This window comes from Thermobia domestica, chromosome 7, assembly GCF_964235325.1.
Source record: "Thermobia domestica chromosome 7, izTheDome1.hap1.1, whole genome shotgun sequence".
In the NCBI taxonomy this organism is placed as follows: domain Eukaryota; kingdom Metazoa; phylum Arthropoda; class Insecta; order Zygentoma; family Lepismatidae; genus Thermobia; species Thermobia domestica.
Window position 1 is genome coordinate 44145425 of NC_137460.1, and position 20182 is coordinate 44165606.

Genomic DNA, 20182 nt, shown 5'->3' on the forward strand with positions numbered 1-20182 from the left:
ACCTATCATAGTCTTGGTTCTGGCTGCCTCTCCCCCAGTTCTTACCTTCAAGATCCGCCGATGAAAGTAATGCTATGCATTGTAGAAGCGAGCGAACGTTTTATTTTATTAATTATTTTATGTTTTAAATCACGTTGAGAGAGACCCAAAGCTTCTCCCTGCTCCGGACCAAAATACATAGAAATATTTTACTTTCAGTGACAATCTAGTCAGCTTAGTGAGACAAATTGCTGTATTTATAGCTATAGTATAACTGCTATGCTCTCATAAAGATATCCTGCACCGAGGAACACAATGCCGCTTATAAAATACAATTTTTGAATTTACTAAGAGTCGGTTATATTTAAAAGGCATTGTATTATGTAAAGAATTTCTAATGGGACTACTATTGTAAAACGATAACATAATAAATACTTCCGCTTTGAGCACCTAATACAGGTTGATTTGAGTATTTAGCATGAATAACCTTTATTTATTTCTTTTTTGTATTTCTGCATGAAATGCTGTATTTACATCAGGGAATGATTATGCTCTCTCATCTGCACCGAGGAATGCAATGTCACCGTTAGAAGACGTTTGAAGGTGTTTAGAATCGATTGTCAAAAAAAAAAAAAAAAAGTTTATCTGTAATACATTTTTAGTGAGACTACTAATATGAATCTGCACCATATTACAGGAACGATTAGAGGACGTCCTCTTTGGGGAGAGGCAGGGGGCTAGTTAGAGTCACTTTAGTTTTATTTATGAACAGACAGGGCTTTTGAAGCATTGCTGCCTGTACCTATGCGAGAGTAAGAAGAACGACCCTTTACCGTTTCTGGATCCACCTATGCTACATCCTCTTTTGTCAATAATAAAAAAAAGCATGCCAAACTAATTTAGTGCTAATGAGAACAGAAATAATTAATGCAATACTTAATTACCTCTATTATATCGATTGTAATATATATAATCTATGCAGCAATATTTGCTTCACTGAAAACGTAAACTTACAGAATCAATTACTCACCGATCAACCGTAAAACCTTTAATATCTTAAAATTAAAAATATAGGGTTATTCAAATATAGATTTTTGGATTATCTGGCAAATTTTTGTTTCCCAGTTGCCGACATTATTTTGTATTGTTGCTCTACCCATAAATATCCCGATTGTCTCCTCAGTCTGAATTTCTCGCATTTTTTTCAGTCTATGTCTAGCCATGAAGAAGTTTACTATATATAGCGCAACGTGTGCTAATTGTGCAAACTTTATCAGAATAGAGAAAGTTATGCAGCAACTGTCAGGTTACTTCGCATGGTTCTAGTAGGACGAAATGAGGCACGGAATAATAAGAGAATTTTATGGCCTCATTTCGATGGAATAGACATTCAGGAGTTGTGATTTCAGCAGGATGGTGCTACCTGCATGCTGCCCGCGAAACAATCCAATTGCTCCAAGAAAGGTTCCCGGATCGCCTCATGTCAGTCATAGCGAATTTAACTAACAGAGTTATTGCATGCCAGCGCAGTAGGGGAGGTCATATATTCGACGTCATTCACCATACCTGAAATCGGAATGTATGATGAACATGTTTATGAATTTTGTTAGTGTGTTTAAAAAAAAAATAAAGTTCATAGTTTGGTGTAACAAAATCGATGCGCTTTTATGAATAACCCTATATTTGCCAAAATATCGATCTAAGCAAACTTGAAACATAGATGGATCTTATCCCCTTATCCTTGATGGACTGACACCCCAAATAACCAAGTTATTTCTACAAGTGGAAGAAAGGTATATACTAGGAATGGGCAAAACCGGTTTTTATAAAAACCGAAATCCGAAAAACCGACATTTCGGTTTTCTCCAAAACCGGTTCGGTTTTTCACCGAAACCGGTTTCGGTTTTCTTCAAAACCGGTTCGGTTTTCTCCAAAACCGGTTCGGTGAAAACTTTTCGAAAACACATAAGACTGTTTCTGTGGAAATGGATTCGGTTTCCGGAGAACAACGAAACACCATTCTGGTCAGAAATAGAACAAATTTTGAAAAAAAAGGAATCGGTTTTGAAGAAAATCGAAACAGGATCTGGTGAAAAACCGAACCGGTTTTGGAGAAAACCGATAACCGGTTTCGGAGAAAACCGAAACCGGTTTCGGTGAAAAACCGAAAACCGAAAAACCGGTTTTTGTGCCCACCACTAGTATATACCAAGTTTTATTAAATTCGGGTGTTTTACGAAAGGTAACGTAGATGCCAATCGAAGGGAGAGGTACATTTGATCAGTGGAAGAGCGCTTATCTCTAATGCGTATAGTTCGATGAATGAAGTGAGTTTCTGATGGAAAACGTCGTGTTCGTGGGTTTTCTCTGGGTACTCCCCTTTCCTCCCACTTTCTCATTCCACCAATTCTTCTATCATCATTCATTAGCCTTAATCATCGTCTCCCTTGGCCTAACAGGCATAATCATGAGACGTTAAACTAAAAGATTTCATTTCATTTTTCGAAACTAAAACCACACACAATCCAAATGCCAGGCAAATATTAATAATTAATAGAGCAACCCAAAACCATAAAAAGCATAGCACTTTACACGTGTGGTTGGTACCTTAAACATGGTTGTGGTTGTCTAAGGGATCAGAAAAAAAAACTAATTTTAAAAACATAATAAAGCATAATTTTAGAAAATAAAGCATAAAGCATAATTTAAAATATAATTATAGCACAATTCTTGAAAAATTCTGTTTAACTGCAAGTTTAACATATTGTATTAATATGTGTTAAAACCAATATTTACAACGCAAAATCATTGAGAACATAATAATGCAACAATGTAAAGCTTATTTTTATTCCTGTAAACTTCTTTTCGGTGTAATCCTTTGATGTGGAGAAAAAAGTGAAAGAAAAAAAACTTTCCGCCAACAATGAATAGTACACAAGAACTCCACACTATATTGTTATGTGTACCTCTTGAATTTGAGCACTTTCTGTACTTTTTGGTGGCATCTTTTACTTTCCCTTTCTGTATATACTAGGGTGACCAAATCGTCAACTAGAAAAAGCGGGACACCTTTTATTTCTTGATAGGTTGCTCCCCTAAATATATTTTTAAGCCTCTCTGTCCTCTTTCTCTCTTTTTGTATCTCTCACAAAGAAAGGGTAAATTTCCTTTTTTGTTTTAAGACCTATTGAAAAGGTTGTGTAATTAATTAGATAACAAGTAACTATCAGCAGCTAACAAAAAATTAAATATTTGAAAACATTACTAGAAATATATGAACGCTCAAATCTGTCACCGACAGGATTTATAATTACTCTCAGCATCGGATTCCAACTCCTTTTATTTGCTTTTTCTTACTTTTAAACATTATTTCATTTACAACTAGTTTTCTTTTTTACTTTCACTTTTATAGTTCTGTACCTTTATTCACCTTTCGTAGTGTGTTACATCTTAGTCAAAGCACGGAAACACTGTACTGTACTGATGACAGCGCCTCAATCTTCCACCGCAGGAAAAAGAGAGTAAAAATAGCTTACATTTGTTTTCCATAAGACTTTCAGCCCTTTGCACTGTAGTCTGCGGAGTGGGGAGGCCTAAGAGGGAAATCAATTGAACCACCTATCCAATACCGCAAATGTCTTAATGACGTTGCTCAGTAATTAGACATATCCAATATAATCACTACCTTAGAAAGTAATAATATAAATTAGGAAATTTTAGCGATTCGAAAGGTTTATTGTACCCAATGTAAGTAAATACGGGACATTTTGGCGTCCCGGGAGAATTTTTCGGGACACCGGGAATGGTAGTGAAAAAACGGGACAATCCTGTTTTTACGGGACGGTTGGTCATCCTAGTATATACGCACCTCTAAGGCGCACACAAGTGATAAGAAAAACTGACTCGAGCAGATATATCTTTACAGTGCATTAAGTAGAAAGTTCATTAAATATGAAAGAAATTGGTTGCATAAAATATTAATAAATAGATCAAGATATTTAGAATATTTAATATATAGTAAATATTATACACTATACACGATTAATATAAAACAATGATTGAAATTAAAAATAAAGCATAATAAAACATAATTTGGAAAAAATAAACCATAATTAAACAAAAAATAAATCATAATGTGGGTTGTTCTAATAATTAAGAACCTACCTCAGTACCAATTTGACTGCGATAAAAACCTGATGCATCAAGTTCACAACAATGATTCTAAATCTGTTTGATAAGAAGCCCTACTTTTAAGTGGGATCCTAGTTTATTTTAGTTCCAATCTTGCAATCTACATGTTCATCTTAATTGTTGTTGTTAATAGGCACAGAATAACATTCCATTGTTAAAAAGTGCTTAGAATATATTATTATAAACAAGGACAACGTAAAAAAAAAAAAAAAAGATAATATACATACATGCACATTTTCCTATCTGTGTTAACTTAGGTTCTAAGTGTTTGGTGGCATCAATGTCAAAGTCAAACTTGTCTAACAGGAGGTTTTTTTTTTTTTTTTTTTTTTTTTTTTTTTTTTTTTTTTTGCAAAAATGTTTTATCTCTTGACGTCAAAACAAAAGTTGATAAATGACCTAACATAAACAGCCTTAAGAACATTTTTTCATTTCAATAATAAAACAATGAATGAATAAAACCTGTAAATGATAAATGGCAAATGGCAGAAAATTGTACAATTGCGAATAATGATATTAGGTTAAAATTGTGAGTCAACAAACATTAAGCATGGTCAAGGGCGCCCATCAGGGGGGCAAGGTGGGGCGCTTGCCCCTTCCCCTAAGAGGAAATTGTACTTGGGAATATCGAAAACCTAATAGAATTTTTACATTAGTTACAGCAAAATTTAAACTATATTTGAAACGTTGCTTATGCTTGCCCTCCCTTGGAAACCACAATATGGGCGGCCTTGAGCATGGTTACAACTTTCTAGACTTTTAAATTATGTTATACGTAAGTGTCTAAAAATCTTAGAAAACGGCTTTGTTCGTCCGTTCGTATATCGACAAGTATTAAAGGAAAAAAAGGGGGTAAGAGATATCGAAGACGCATTTTCTTGCAATAGATTAAGCAGCCAAAGAAATAGGTCATGAAAACAGGAACTGGTTCAAATTAATCATTTCCGGCTTCAACGTTTACAGCTATAAAATGAAAACGGTAACATAACAATTTTTTTTAATGATTCAGCATCTAAAAATAGCGTGTCATGACTATCAACAACAGTCTACCACCAACAACTGAAAGTGGTTCAAATTTACTATTACTTCCGGTCAGAGGCACACTCACAGGGTCCACCAGCTTCGGACTCCATCCCGAAAACTTTCTAAGTCAACAGGGAAATGATTGATGTAGCATGAACATTTGATTTTACACTCCATCTGTACTCTTTCTTTTATAAAAAACAATCTAGTTTTATATTTTTTTTTCAGAAATATATAAGTAGAAGTATTTTACAATTACTTATCATGTTTTCAGGTACAGAATAATACCCATTCAATACTATATAGTCGTAGTGACTTGTAGTATTTGCCTCCCTCCCCCCCCCCCTCAAACTTGGACACACTCGAACAAAAATTTCTGTATGCGCGTCTGCTTCCAGTTTCAATATTGTAGACCAAAAACGGTAGATACTATGACGATGCGGTTTTTCGCAATCGATTCAGAGTTGATGTTCTATTCAAGTCGGAAACGGTTAAAATTAACAATTTCTGGCTTCAACGTTTATCTTCTCAGAACGAACACGGTAACAGATACCAAGAAGCGGATGATTTTGCAAATATTTCAGCGTCTCAAAATAACATATGGCTATCGACAAGACTACCAAAACCACAAGTACTTCAAATTTAGAATTATTTCCGGTTTATATATCGAGTTCCGTAGAGCTAAAACGGTAGATACTATGAAGATGCGGTTTTTTCGCAATCAATTCAGAGTTGATGTTCTATTCAAGTCGGAAATGGTTAAAATTAGCAACTCCCGGCTTCAACGTTTATCTCCACAGAACGAACACGGTAACAGATACCAAGAAGCGGATGATTTTGCAAATATTTCAGCATTTCAAAATAACACATGGCTATCCACAAGACTACCAAAACCACAAGTACTTCAAATTTAGAATTATTTCCGGTTTATATATCGATTTCCGTAGAGAAAAAACGGGAAAAGCCATCAAGAAGCGCGGGGGCATGGTGGCTTAGTGGTAGAGTTCTTACCTCGGATGTTCCCATTTCCTTCCACTTTCTCATTCCACCAATTCTTCCATCATCATGCACTTGCTTTAATCATTGTCTGCCTTAGCCGAACAGGTATAAACGTAGGATGTCAAACTCAAAGATTTCATTTCATTTCATATCAAGAAGTTACTTTTTTATACTCAATTTAGCGTCCCAAGAAAGCATTCCTTGTCCTCGGTTCAAGTTATATTCAAACTGGAAGTGGTTAAAATTTTGCATTTACTGTTTCAACGTTTATCGGCATAGGACGAAAACAGTCACATAGTGAGAAAAGTTTAAGTTTTATTTATTTATTTATTTATTTATTAACTGTTACAGCGTCTCGAGGTAACATAACAGGACTATTGACAACACTCTACGAAAACAGAAGTGGTTCCAATTTACTGTTACTTTCCGTTTCAATATAGATTTATATGGAACAAAAATGGTAAGAGATATCGTGATGCGGTTTTCTGCTATCGATTCAACTTGCCAAGAGCATGTTCCATCGTTTCTGTTTACTCTTTGTCTAGACCGAAAGTGTTTTAAATTAACAAATTTATTTTTTCAAAATATATCACCCATAGAACATATACTAAATGGTAATAGATAGCGACTAACTCTTTCTGCAATCGATAATAAAATCACAACCTACCACAGTGTATCGAAACCAGAAGAGTTTGAATTTACTACTAGTATTTCTGGTTTCAGATTTTCATAGAGAAAAAACTGTAAAAAAAAAATCAACTGGTTTTTTTTTGGTTTTAATTGATTCGGTGTCTCAAGAATAGATTCTATCTGTTCACTTAACCTTCTACTCAAACCGGAAGTGAGGGGGCGTGGTGGCTCAGTGGTAGAGCGTTCACCTCCGGTGCTTGGGGTCCCTGGTTCGATCCCAGCTCGCGCCGTGTGGATTTTCTCGGGGTTCTCCCGTTTCCTCCAACTATCTTCATTCCACCATTTCACTCACCTCTCATTTAGCCTAACCGGTATCACCGTGGGACCGAAGATTTCATTTCATTTTCAAACCGGAAGTGGTTCAATTAAATGATTTTTGGTTTCAATCGTTATCTCTATGGAACAAAAACAATAAGGAATAGCGAGTAATGATTTTTAGATATAATTTCAGCGTCTGAAAAACAGGTTCTACCTTTGATCTTCTTACTCTATTGCAACCAATAGTTCTAGATGCACAATTTCAAGTTTGAGTATTGAATTCACAGAGTTTGGAAGTCTTAGTTTCATACTGTCAAATGATACTCACTTGTTTCTTTTTCTTTTTTCTCTTAATGAAATTGAATAAGGGATTCTGAAAAGAGACCTGTGTAACTACGAGGTAGCCAGAGTAGGGGCTAAGCCCACCTGAAATTTTAAGGTGTTTAGAAGAATCCGTATATGTACAAAATCAGTCAAAATAGGTTAATTAGTCAATCAAAAGTTATCTCGTCCTCCTTATGTTATTTTTCAGTCTACGGTCCAGCTCAGCAAAGAAAAAACTCAGCAAATTACTTTCAGTATTTATGTGGCCATACGTTCGATATCTCCAATTGTACTTCGGATCCCACTATAATTGTAGCACAGAAGAATGATGGATATTAGAATAGCGGTGTATTTATTTTTAAAGGAGTTGTATTCCATTAAAAAAAAGGGGGGGACACTGCAGTACTTCTTCTTTTATGGAAACAGAGGAGAGATCTATTGTTTAAAGTGAGATTGGATATGCATTGTTCCGTACGCTTCAGTTTCGCTATTATTGTTGTAAAAGCATTCAAAATTGTGTGTGTGTGTGTTTTTTAAATGTTTGTGATACAGTACCTTCATTAGTTTGCAACACTGCATAACAAATGAGCAATTGTACACTTTCGTTTAATACGCAGATTTGGAATATCGTTGCATGAGAGCCAGAGGATAGTAACTCCAGAAATGCGGTTATCGTTTTCTTCATGTTTGGACATAATTTTGAAAGCCTCACTTGGTGTAAATAGAACGGAACACCATCTATTCTCCTTATCGATCATCTGTTGTAATGTAGATCAATTACCATCCTATTAAAAAGACATATTTCTAAGAAAATAATATGTTTGTCCTCTCGCCTGTAAACCTACGAAAATTGAGTTACGTTCCTCTGGTTCTCACGCGACGAGATGTAATAACTTTACAAAGATCTGTTTGAAAAATAAGATTTCATGTTTGGTCGGCAATACCGTTAATTTGGTTCTACTGCAGTGTATGTGAAACAATGTCCCCCTGTCCATAGTCTTATGGCAAGAAATTTAAGTGTTTTTCTATCTATTAGTCTAAAAAGTTATAGGGTGTATCAAAATAAATGGTCCACACACACAGAGACTATATATATGCTCGTTCTTCGCTAGGGAGAATAATCTCATTTTGGACATAAAGGACACCAAATCTGTCACCAATCAACTTAGGGACCCCCAAAAAATATGAATTCAACACTAATATCGGTAATTGTCAATTATTCTTACATGCCATCATTTTCGATCATTTTTGTTTACCTCTCCCCTCCCTTAAGTTGCGGCGTTAATTTTCATTTAAACAGCATCGGAATTGTAACTGTTCATTTTAGCGAATCCCCCCGGAAAACTATGGATTCGACATTAATATCGATCATTTTCCAACATTATATATATATATATATATATATATATATATATATATATATATATATATATATATATATATATATATATATATATATATATATATAATGACATATATATCCCAACATTTATATATATCCCTCCCTAAAGTTGCGCCGTCAAATAGAAACCCATCCCAGGTCCAAATCTCGTCTATATCGAGATCGGTCGGGTGGTTAGGGTAATTAAGTCACAAACATTGTCATTATCATATATATATACAGTCGAATCGATTTAAATCTGTTAAACATAATCGAAAATAACTCGATTATTAGAGAGTATTTTTGCAGTTAGGTCTAAATTGAATTGGAAGTTTCTCTTAAGACCGCAAAAGTGCTGAATCATTACTGCTGACGACAGACTTGGTTACATATAAATTTTACATTACTACTACTATTACTACTACTACTACTACTACTACTACTACTACTACTACTACTACTACTACTACTACTACTAATAATAATAATAATAATAATAATAATAATAAAGTAACAAATGAAGACATGAACAGGTTAGTGGAATGTCAGGTGACACAGTAGTACAGCGGTCACCCCTATCGCGAGGATTTAGTAATTTGATTCCAAGTCATGTGAGTTGGTGGTAAAGAACATCTTGTCCGTGGGTTTTCTCGAGTTTTTTCTCCTTCCTCTCACCTTTTCATTCCACCAATTTTTTCATGATCAACTACTTTTATTAATCATCCGTATTGTTTCGCCTACAGGGCATAAGTGTGAGAAGTTATTTTTTTTTCATTTGACGAGATTTTTTGCCATTGTATTTTATTTTAACCAGTTTATTTAATTATTGCACCCCACTTCTGTACAATTTACATTTTTCCCGCAGTTTACGATAGGAGGTATGCTTTAAACAGTGGCGGACTTAAAAGGAAAAACTAGGGGCAGCCAGACTCCAGACTATGATACTGGCTAGGCTAGAGGAGACGGTGATGATAAGAAATGAATAAAATGGTGGAATGAAGAAAGTGGGCGGAAACAGGAGAACCTCTGGAAAGCCCACGCACACGGTGTTTGTTCATCACAAAGTTCACTTGGCTCTAGCTGGGATCAAACCAAGGAGCCCATGCACCAGATGTGAAGGTTTTACCACTGAGCCAGAGCATTCCCCAGGTACAAAAGTAGTTTACTATAAACTCTCAAAAACATAAATAGTAGCTTCAATAATTTTTGACACTCAAAAAAGTTGGAGACTTAGGTCCCCCCTGACCCGGGCTTGATCCGCCATTGGCTTTAAAGTTGTGCTGAGACCAAATTCTGATTCTAGTCGGGCCCTGCTACTTCAAATATATCAAAACGATGCGCTTTGCAGCAATTTTTCGCGTTATTATACAGAGTGGCCCAAAAGTAGGTATGTAGTCCCGTACTGTTCATCTTATTACTTTTTAAGAGGCATCCGGCGAAATTAAAATAACGCTAATTTTAAGTAATTGTGTGATATCTTCTAATAGATAAAATATAATCGAAATGTGGAACAAGAGGACCGTAGACAATATTATTTTACATGAGATACCGTTATCACGACTCACTTATCTGCTTTCAATTTCCAGCCATTTTGAAAGTCGGCATTTATTTTCGCGTTTCTAAACGGCTGAAAACGGAAAGCCACTAGGTGACTTGTGATAACGGTATCTCACGCGAAATAATATTGTCTAGGGCGCTCTTGTTCCACATTTCAATTATCTTTTATGTATTGGAAGGTATCACATAGTTACTGTAAAATTAGCGGTATTTTAATTTCGCCGGGATGAGGCCTCTTAAATTTTTTTTGTTGTTATCCATCAGGTAGACTTAGTTTCTTTATTGTTTGTCCTTAATGTGTTTTTACTTATATCTTAAGTTCGGAACAGCCGAAACAAATAAACCTATAAGCTAGAGTGTTATACTTGATCAATGCAAGGATCGTATACCTACTTTTGATCCACCCTGTATATCCTATTTTAAGCAGTTAAAAATGTTTCGTTAGATTGATTTATGCAGCATAGACCTTATATCAGTTACGAAAACATAACACATTCGTTTCTTCTTTTCGGTGAGGGAGGAGGTACTTTTATTCCACACCAATCACATTATACAACTACAAGGTCTTTACAGCAAAGAGTACATATTAATTGACGCATATCGGTATGTAAAATCTTAATTTGATGAATATTTTTCCATTGTGTATGTATGTATCTTAGTAGGTATATACTATACTTTCTGTTAAAGTTCTGGAAATGTTTTTCGAATGAATTACACAATGATTATCCTGATTATACATGCATGAGTATATTTAAAATATTCTTCTGCATTAATCTGTTCCCACTACTCGCCCTGCCTTCTTCCGGTTTTATTATGCAAACACACATATACATATCATTATCAAGAGAAACCACACTGAATTAATAACTAAAACAGAAAACAAGCAGCAAAAGAAATGTAATTTAGTATTTCACAAACAGTTGCCACTACGAAAGTAACCTAAAACCGAGGAGGTCTCATCCTATTGGCTAATTCCAAAACAACAACTTATTTGATATTAGCCTAAGGATTACCTCTTTTGCTCTCTGTTTTTATTTCTAGGCAGCATTGCCAAACATACAAGAATCATCTTATGTGCATAAAGAGAAATCTAACGGTAGTTTGAAATGACATTAAATTATATTCGGCCCTGTAGTATAGTTATCATTTTACGTAAACTTCTAAAGCGGAAAATATGAAGTTTAAAAGTCAGTTCTATAAATCATAAGCACTTAAGAACACTTTTCTTAAATAAATTAAATGCAACAACAATATGTCTCTTCTCGACTTTGATTCCTCTTCTGAAACTGGAGCTTGTAGAAGAAATAGTGCTGCCAGCAATACGATAAAACCTTATTTATAATCTCGTCTCGTAAACTTTGTAGACTTCTTGTCTCTTCTCGAGAACTTTGTAAAAGTCTTGTCTGTTCTCGAAAACTTTATGGAAATTTTGTCTCGTTTCATAAACTTTGTAGAATTCTTGTCTACTAAACTTTGTAGAAGGCTCGTCTCGTCTTTTAAACTTTGTAAAATTCTCGTCTCACTCCGTAACCTTGTAAAATTCTTGTCTCCTCCCATAACTTTGTGGAAGTCTAGTCTCGTCTTCCAAACTTTGTAAAATTCTCGTCTCGTCCCGTAACTTTGTAAAATCCTCCTCTTGTCTCGTAAACTTTGTAGAAGTCTAGTCTCGTATTCTAAACTTTGTAAAATTCTCCTCTTATCTCTTAAACTTTGGAGAACTCTCGTTTTGTTCCGTAAACTTTGTAGAAGTCTCGTCTCGTCTCGTAAACTTTGTAGACGTCACGTCTCGTCTCGTAAACTGTGTAAAATTCTCGTCTTGTCTCGTAAACTTTGTAGAAGTCTCGTTTCATATGGTAAACTTCGTAAAAGTCTTGTCACGTCTCGTAAGCTTCGTAGACGTCTCATCTAGTCTCATAAACTTCGTTAAAGTCTTGTCACGTCTCGTAAACTTTGTAGAAGTCTCGTCTCAAATTTAAAAATGTATTTCTTGTCTCAACTCTTGTCACGTTTTTAAGATGAGACCAGAAATTTTTCCGCTCACGGCCAACACTTAGAAGAAATGTTGCTTCCACTGTTAATATTGATTTTTCATGGCGTCCCTAGGGTAAGTTCCATACCATCTTCTCTAGCATTAACACCAGAACCAATAAATCACTTCTGTTTAGAATATTATGAACCCCTATATTTTCAACGAACTTAAAAAGTTCGTTATTGAATTCTCTCTCTTCCTCTATCTCTCTCTCTCCTCTTTCTTTCTTTCTCTCTCTCTCTCTCTCTCTCTCTCTCTCTCTCTGTGTGTGTGTGTGTGTCTGTTATTTGCGAATTTCTGAAATTTGAGCCCTCTAATCGATAGAGCATCAAAAGCTATCTGAGAAAGTAACGGAATTTTTCACGTGATTTTTTATTGTTCCCGAAATATTGACCAAAGAAAGTTCCTATTTCGGGAGATTTAAGAAGCCATATCTTTGGCATCGTAAGTCACAGAAAGATGATATGGGTGTTTGTGATTGAATTTTGAGTCCTCCATTCGATAGAGTATTAAAAACTATCTGAGAAAGTAATGGAATTTTGCACGTCACTCTTATTGTTCCCGAGATATTGTCCCAAAAATATTCAGATTTCGGGAGATTTAAGGATCCATATCTCGGGAACCGTAAATCATAGAGATGATATTGGTGTCAGGGCCGTGCCGTGGAAAATCAACGCCCGGGGCGAGAGTATACGACGGCGCCCCCATACATATATTCCAAGCAATTTTTCCTATCTTTTTTCCTTTTTTTGTCCCGAATTTTTCGCCCCGCTTACTTCGGCGCCCGGGGCCGACGCTCCGCTCGCCCCCTAACGGCACGGCCCTGATTGGTGTGGATCAATACCAATATTGATACAGTAACAATACCGGTTATTAATACAATAATTATTGCGTCATTAGTTAATCAAATAAATTTAATATACAATTTCGTATAAATTTCAAAAAAAATAATTATTTTTAAGTTTATTTTGGCAAATGCTCTTGGAGCATACTCAACTTTTTTTTTTTTTTTTTTTTTTTAGTCCAACGTAGTTCCACACTGGGTAAAGAAAGTCATGTAGGGTCACCTCGGCTCTTTCCTAGTTCAAGTAGTCTTGTGCTGAACAAACATTTTATCATGATTTTGCTGTTTCCTCCTACTTTCTTCATTTCACTCTATCATTCAATACCATTACCACCATCTCCCTTAGCCTCGGAGAGTAAACGTGGAACGTTAAACTAAATATAAAAAGCGAACTAAGTTGTCTAATTCCGTACGAATATTCGAGTACAAAGGTCTGCTAACGCTGTCACATTCTAATATTCATATGATTATTCCTTGTAATGTAAGTTAGTGTGTGGTATTCAAATTTTGGCCTCTGTACATACATTCTGCCCTCCAGTTTTCTTTTTCGCTTAAAAATACGTAAAGAAAGATACCAGTTAATTACTTTGGTTATATACATACATTCCGTCTTGTGGACATTTTGTATTCATGTATTTAGTTCGTCAAGTACATGAGAATTAATCGCATTGTATAACAAGTTTTTTTGTTTTTCTTTCTTTTTATTTAGATTAACATGAGAGAGAATTTTGGAAATTAAATTGAGGGTGGAAATGTAAGGCAGGGTTCTAATTTGCACTTAAAATGAAATAATTACCATCCGAAAATCATTTCAAATGCCATCTAGCAAGAGTATCTTGAATTTCAATCTTTATCCACTCACGCAATTTTGATGTACTTATAATTCACTTTCAATGTAGATTATTAAGAATTTCATGTCGAGTTTATTTTTTCTTTTCTTTGTTTTTTGTTTATTTTTTGTTTTTCTTTTTCCTTGTTTTAATGTTTATTCATTTATTTCATTTTACATGCATGGTAGATAGTATGCATTTGTGCGTAATATATATACGTATAAACGTCAATTTGGGGAAAGATGATGTAGTGTTTGCCTGCGGCCTATCCAGTGGAGTACGTACATTTTAGAGTGGCAGCACACAGAACAAGGCGATAAATTTCTTTTTATGCTATTATTTCCGATTTTAAATTTAAAAAAAAATAACTGATTAAAATTAGTAACTATACCAGCGGTGGTCAAGCGAAAGATCGCCAACTTTTGTAAATGTTAATACCGGACACTCTCCAAGAGCAGAGATGGTCATCCTCCCTCATTTTGCTCTCATGAGGGCCACCCTCACCCTCATTTTAGTAGTTGAGGGTGAGGGCGTTGCAGGGTGAGGGCGATAAAGTAATTGAGGGTGAGTGTGAGGGAGGGTGAGAGTGAGGGTGTCAATGGAGGGTGAGTGTGAGGACGTCAATTGAGAGTGAGTGTGAGGGAGAGTGAGTGTGAGGGCATCAATGGAGGGTGAGTGTGATGGAGGATGAGGGTGAGGGGCGTCAATTGAGGGCGAGGGTGTGACATCATCAATCATCAAAAATGTAAACAAAAAATCTGAAAGTGATTTGTGTCCACGGCTTTCTTCGAGGTACTCCCACAATCTCATTGCACCAATTTTTCCATCATCATTCTCTTACCTTAATTATCTGTCTCCCTTAGCCTAAAGGGTATACAGGTGTATACGTAAGACGTTAAACTAAGATTTCATTTGATTTCATTTCAAATATTCGTGGATCTGATCCCTATTGGTTTAAACACATAAGGCAAGAATGAGAGTATTCAGAGAAGAACACATAAGGCAAGAATAAGAGTATTCAGAGAAGAACACATAAGGCAAGAATGATTGTATTCAGAGAAGAACACATAATGCAAGAATGATTGTATTCAGAGAAGAACACATAAGGCAAGATTGAGAGTATTCAGAGAAAAATACATAAGACAAGAATGATTGTATTCAGAGAAAAATACATGAGGGAAGAATGAGAGTAATCAGAGAAGAACACATAAGGCAAGAATGGGAGTATTCAGAGAACAGCACATAAAGCAAGAATGATTGTATTCAGAGAAGAACACATAAGGCAAGAATGAGAGTATTCGGAGAAAAACACATAAGGCAAGAATGAAAGTATTCAGAGAAAAATACATAAGGTAAGAATGAGAGTATTCAGAGAAAAACACATAAGGCAAGAATGAGAGTATTCAGATAAAAACACATAAAGTAAGAATGAGAGTATTTAGAGAAGAACACAGGATCAGGAAATGATTTCACATTCAGCAAATCATAACCTCAAGGGAACAAACGGGAATGAAAAATTGCCCCCAAAGGTTTGGTTCTTGTTTTGTCTGCGCCCGCAGCGCATGGTAAATTGGTTACAATTGATCCAGAAATGTCAAAGCTCACGAGCCAGAGCGAGCGCGATCTCAATTGGGAAAAGTAAGTCCGAGCACGAGCATAATTGACATGAGTGAGCCGAACCCCAACCAAATGAGCTCGAGCCCGAACCCCAATGAAATAAGTGAGCGCGAGCCCAACTGTGAGAAGTAAGCATGACGTCAATTGAGAGAGATGAGTCCAAGCGCGAGCCCATTTGAGAGAAGTGACCGTGAGTCCAATTGAGATTAGTGAACACAAACTCAAGCGAGCCTAATACAAAATAGGTATCTATGTACTGACCTATACTGTTATGAAGTGACGGTGATTTCATCCGTGGCCAAGTCAGTTTGTGGTGGATAACGTTATGTTCGTGAGTTTTCTCGGAGCATTCCCGTTTCCTCCCACTTTCTCATTCCACCAATTCTTCCTTCATCATTCCCCATCTACGCCACCAGATATCATCCACGAATATGATAACCAAAAATTTTCCTGAAACGAAAAAAAAACATGTGAAAGTCAACAGATAAGATACTGAAATTATGGGATTAAGATGCGGGCACAAGTAAACAACTATTTGATGAACATCATGATTCAGTGTACCGATTGTAGAAAGTGGGTTCATAAATCATGTTCTGGACATGCAAATTAAATAATTTTTTTTTCTATATTTGTGGTCTGTACAAGTAAACATTGGATTATAAGATTGCCTGTGATTATATACAAAGACTACTTGGGCTATAATTAAGCAAGCTAAAACTGATGCAATTTTATTATTGAGAGCATATTAACTACCATTTCGTAACGCTTCTTGTTGTGTTCGTCGTTTTTATTTATCATGGCGTTCTATTTCGCGAGTTTCATACTAGGTCTATTAGTTCACACGTTTAGCATGTCAAAACTAAGAATCCTAAACTGACATCGCAGAAAATTTGTTACTTATGTTAACAATTTTGTTATTCATGTGTTTCGTTTATTGTCTTCATTAATCCAAATCACCACGTGTAGCGTTGATATATTTCTCATTTAAATAATTTCGGGAGGAAAGTTAAAACTTGATCTTTTTGTCATTGAAGCGTAAGCCTGTAAATATCTTAGGAGGGAGGGGTACATATATTTATGCCAAAAATAGAATACCTCACGAATCTATAACTCATATTATATTTGTGGTTTTTTTAGCAATTCTATAATTAACTTGTCCAATTCTAAAACATCTCTTGTTCACTTTTATTGGATTTTTTCATAGTTTATAACTTGTTATGTATTATTATATGTTAATTTTTATGGTTTGTTAATACCTAATTTCAGCTAATTCATCACATTTGATGTGTTCAGGTATTTGTTTCCTATTTTACAAAACTTATTTTGTTTATTTTCAGGTGTAGAAATTAAGACGGTAAAAGAAAACTTGATTTCCCGATTTTTCCTTATAAGTGGACAAGAGACATTTTGAAGTTGGACAACTAAACTTAGTTGTTCTATGCACATTGTGACTTCAAGATTTATTCAGGTGTAGAGCAAATGGAGGCAGTAAGAAATTCTGGTACTGTTATTGGAAAATATGGCCTTATTTTTATTTATTTATATTTTGAACCATTTTATTTGGCACATTTCTTCATCATATAATGAAATCCATCTTTTTTTTTTTTTTATGATCACAGATAAGAAAAGAACAGGATGCTTGGACACGTTATGAGACATGGTGAAATCACGTTGATAGCTAGAGAGAGAATGGTAGAAGGGATAGTATCTAGAGGAAAATTTCGATTGAAATATATATGGACCAAATATCATAATTTAATATATAGGGTGAAAGAAGTACATGAAAATGAAAAGCCTGCTTAGGATAGGAAAGAGTGTAAACTGTGTTTTATTCAAACATGATATAGGAAATTTTGCCCCCCTCCAAAGATCTACAATCCTCTTTCCAATCTTTGAAATATGGGCAATAAATCTGATCTTCCTCCCACCTGAAATCCAGGGAGCTGGATAAAGTACTGATTATGAAGTTGAGCCAATCCATAGAATGCTGATCTGAGAAAAAGTACAAACTATTGTCAAAAGTGCAAAAAGATTACAATTTAAAAACTAGGAAAAATTTAACTAAAGAGAGGAGATTTGTACATATCAGGAAACCATACACATACTAATATTGCGTAGTTATAAACATTAGTAAAATTTATAACAGGTTAAAATTTTTTAAAAAAATAATAATAAGCCGCTGGAAATATGTCAAAACTAAGAATTCTAAGCTGACAGAGCAGAAAATTTGTTACTTATGTTAACAATTTTGTTAGTCATGTGTTTTGTTTATTGTCTTCATTAATCACAAATCTCCACGTGTAGCGTTGATATATTTCTCATTTAAACAATTTCGGGAGTAAAGTTAAAACTTAATCTTTCATTGAAGCGTAAGCCTGTTATTTTTAACTACTTTGAATTGCAAAATCTTTAAGTTTTAAGTCTCAGGGTTATGTTGGCTAGGCTAAAGAAGACGGAGATGATGATAAATAAATGAAATGGTGGAATGAGGAAAGTGGGAAGAAACTGGAGAACCCTGAGAGAACCCACGCACACGGTGTTTGTCCACCACAAAGCTCACTAGGCGCAGGCTGGGATCAAACCAAGAACCCCATGCACCAGAGGTGTACACTCTACCATTGAGCTACCGCGCACCTTACTTTTAATTGCCTTGCGATATGGGCTACTAGTGGTGTAATTTACCAGACTGGTTGCTTAAATGGTACCGTTTGTATAGGTTTTGAATTTATTTCTTTATTTCATATTTTCCGATGGAATAGAATTTCCTCGCAAGCACTAAACAAAGGTCGCCATACATGTCCGAATGATGAATATTTACCTTACGCTCTTTGTTACTACGCAAACTTCACTTTCACAAAAACAGTACAATTTAAGCAAATCTCCCTTTATTAAAAAAAAAAGAAAAAAAAAGAAAAAGAAAAGAAAAATGTATAAGAACAGTGGACCGTTATTCGAATGTATATGAATGAATATCAGTATATTGTTATTTATAGCTAGGGAAATATTCAACATGTATTAATAAAACCGGACCGAAGTGTTAAATACACTAATTCTAACTTAAGTAATTTTGTGAAATAATTTCTGCAATGCAACTTTGATTTCGTATAACTTTCATGTAACTTCATCCTTTACGACTCAGGGACTTAATATGTAAATAACTAACATTTTCTTACCAGAGCTTAATACGCTAATTTTATTGATTACAACTAAAATAAATTGCTACACTTAAACAACTTAACGTAGTTCATTCTAATATAATGTTATTCAATCAGACTTCACTCTGTCTTCATCAAACTTTTCGTCTATTTATTATTATTATTATTATTATTATTATTATTATTATTATTATTATTATTATTATTATTATTATTATTATTATTCCCTATTAAAAGAACGTATAGATTACTTTTTTGAATAAATGCAATATACACCGTAGTGTAGTGGTTAGTGGTTAGAGCTCTGGACTCACGTACGTGTAGTCCCGGGTTCGATTCCTGGCCGATGCTTCCCAGTTTTCGGTTTTCACTCAGCGTCATGAGGCAAACTGTGGAGCCACGTGAATAAAAGACATGACGGCCATTAGGTGTAGAAAGCTCTTGATAGAGACAGAGTGATACAGGTGGATGTTCACGTGTTTGTCGCTAGTGTGGACGTAGTTTAGCTGATCGCTAACAGATGGCGTTGGAGCAGCCTAGGCCCAGAAAGGACTTCTAGGCCAAGTGCTTTTGTATGTGTTTGGTAATACTATTTCACAACAATAATAATAATAATAATAATAATAATAATAATAATAATAATAATAATAATAATAATAATAATAAGACGTGGATCCAATGGGGATATAGGGGCTATAGCCCCCCCTTGACGCTCAGGTCTACACTGGGTAAAATGAGCTTCAATCCTGCTTTACACTCGATAAAACTGCAAACTATGGTTTAGCCCCTCCCTTGATCATATCCTGGATCCGCCATTAATAATAATAATAATAATAATAATAATAATAATAATAATAATAATAATAATAATAATAATAATAATAATAATAATAATAATAAATCTTAAGCTATTTTAAAATTATCTTAAGGTTAAATGTTTGTACGTTTGTCACTTATACAAATTCACATCATTGATCTGACATACTTCTATATAACTGTAGAGCAAAGACCATAGGTTAGATTTGTTGGGTATCAAATATAGGAAGGAAATATAAGGACTTCAAATACACCTTTCAAATATTTTCTATAAACCTATTTTTCCCGTGCAAAGAACGGGCCTCTGCTGGTTTTACTTAACGGCAACAGAAGACTACTGTTGAAAAACAGAGATATAACTGAAAAGAATCTAATTGAAAAGATAATAACACAATCCTTTTAAAATAATTATTATTGCACCCGTAATAACGATTATAACCTTAGTAATAATTATAATAGACTCTAATAAGGTTTTCCATCTCATAATTT

At 34.9% G+C, this 20182-nt stretch overlaps 1 long non-coding RNA gene across 3 annotated transcripts in view; it reads right to left on the bottom strand.

Moving 5' to 3' along the window:
- LOC145690040 (uncharacterized) overlaps nt 1-20182 on the bottom strand; it is a 404449-nt gene that overhangs the window by 87774 nt on the left and 296493 nt on the right. Inside the window, exon 2 of one of the 3 annotated variants that reach the window (XR_014132145.1) lies at nt 15984-16172. The exons of the other annotated variants lie outside the window; for them this stretch is intronic. This is a non-coding gene — a long non-coding RNA (uncharacterized LOC145690040). The remainder of the gene's footprint in view (nt 1-15983; nt 16173-20182) is intronic. 3 annotated transcript variants of the gene reach the window in all.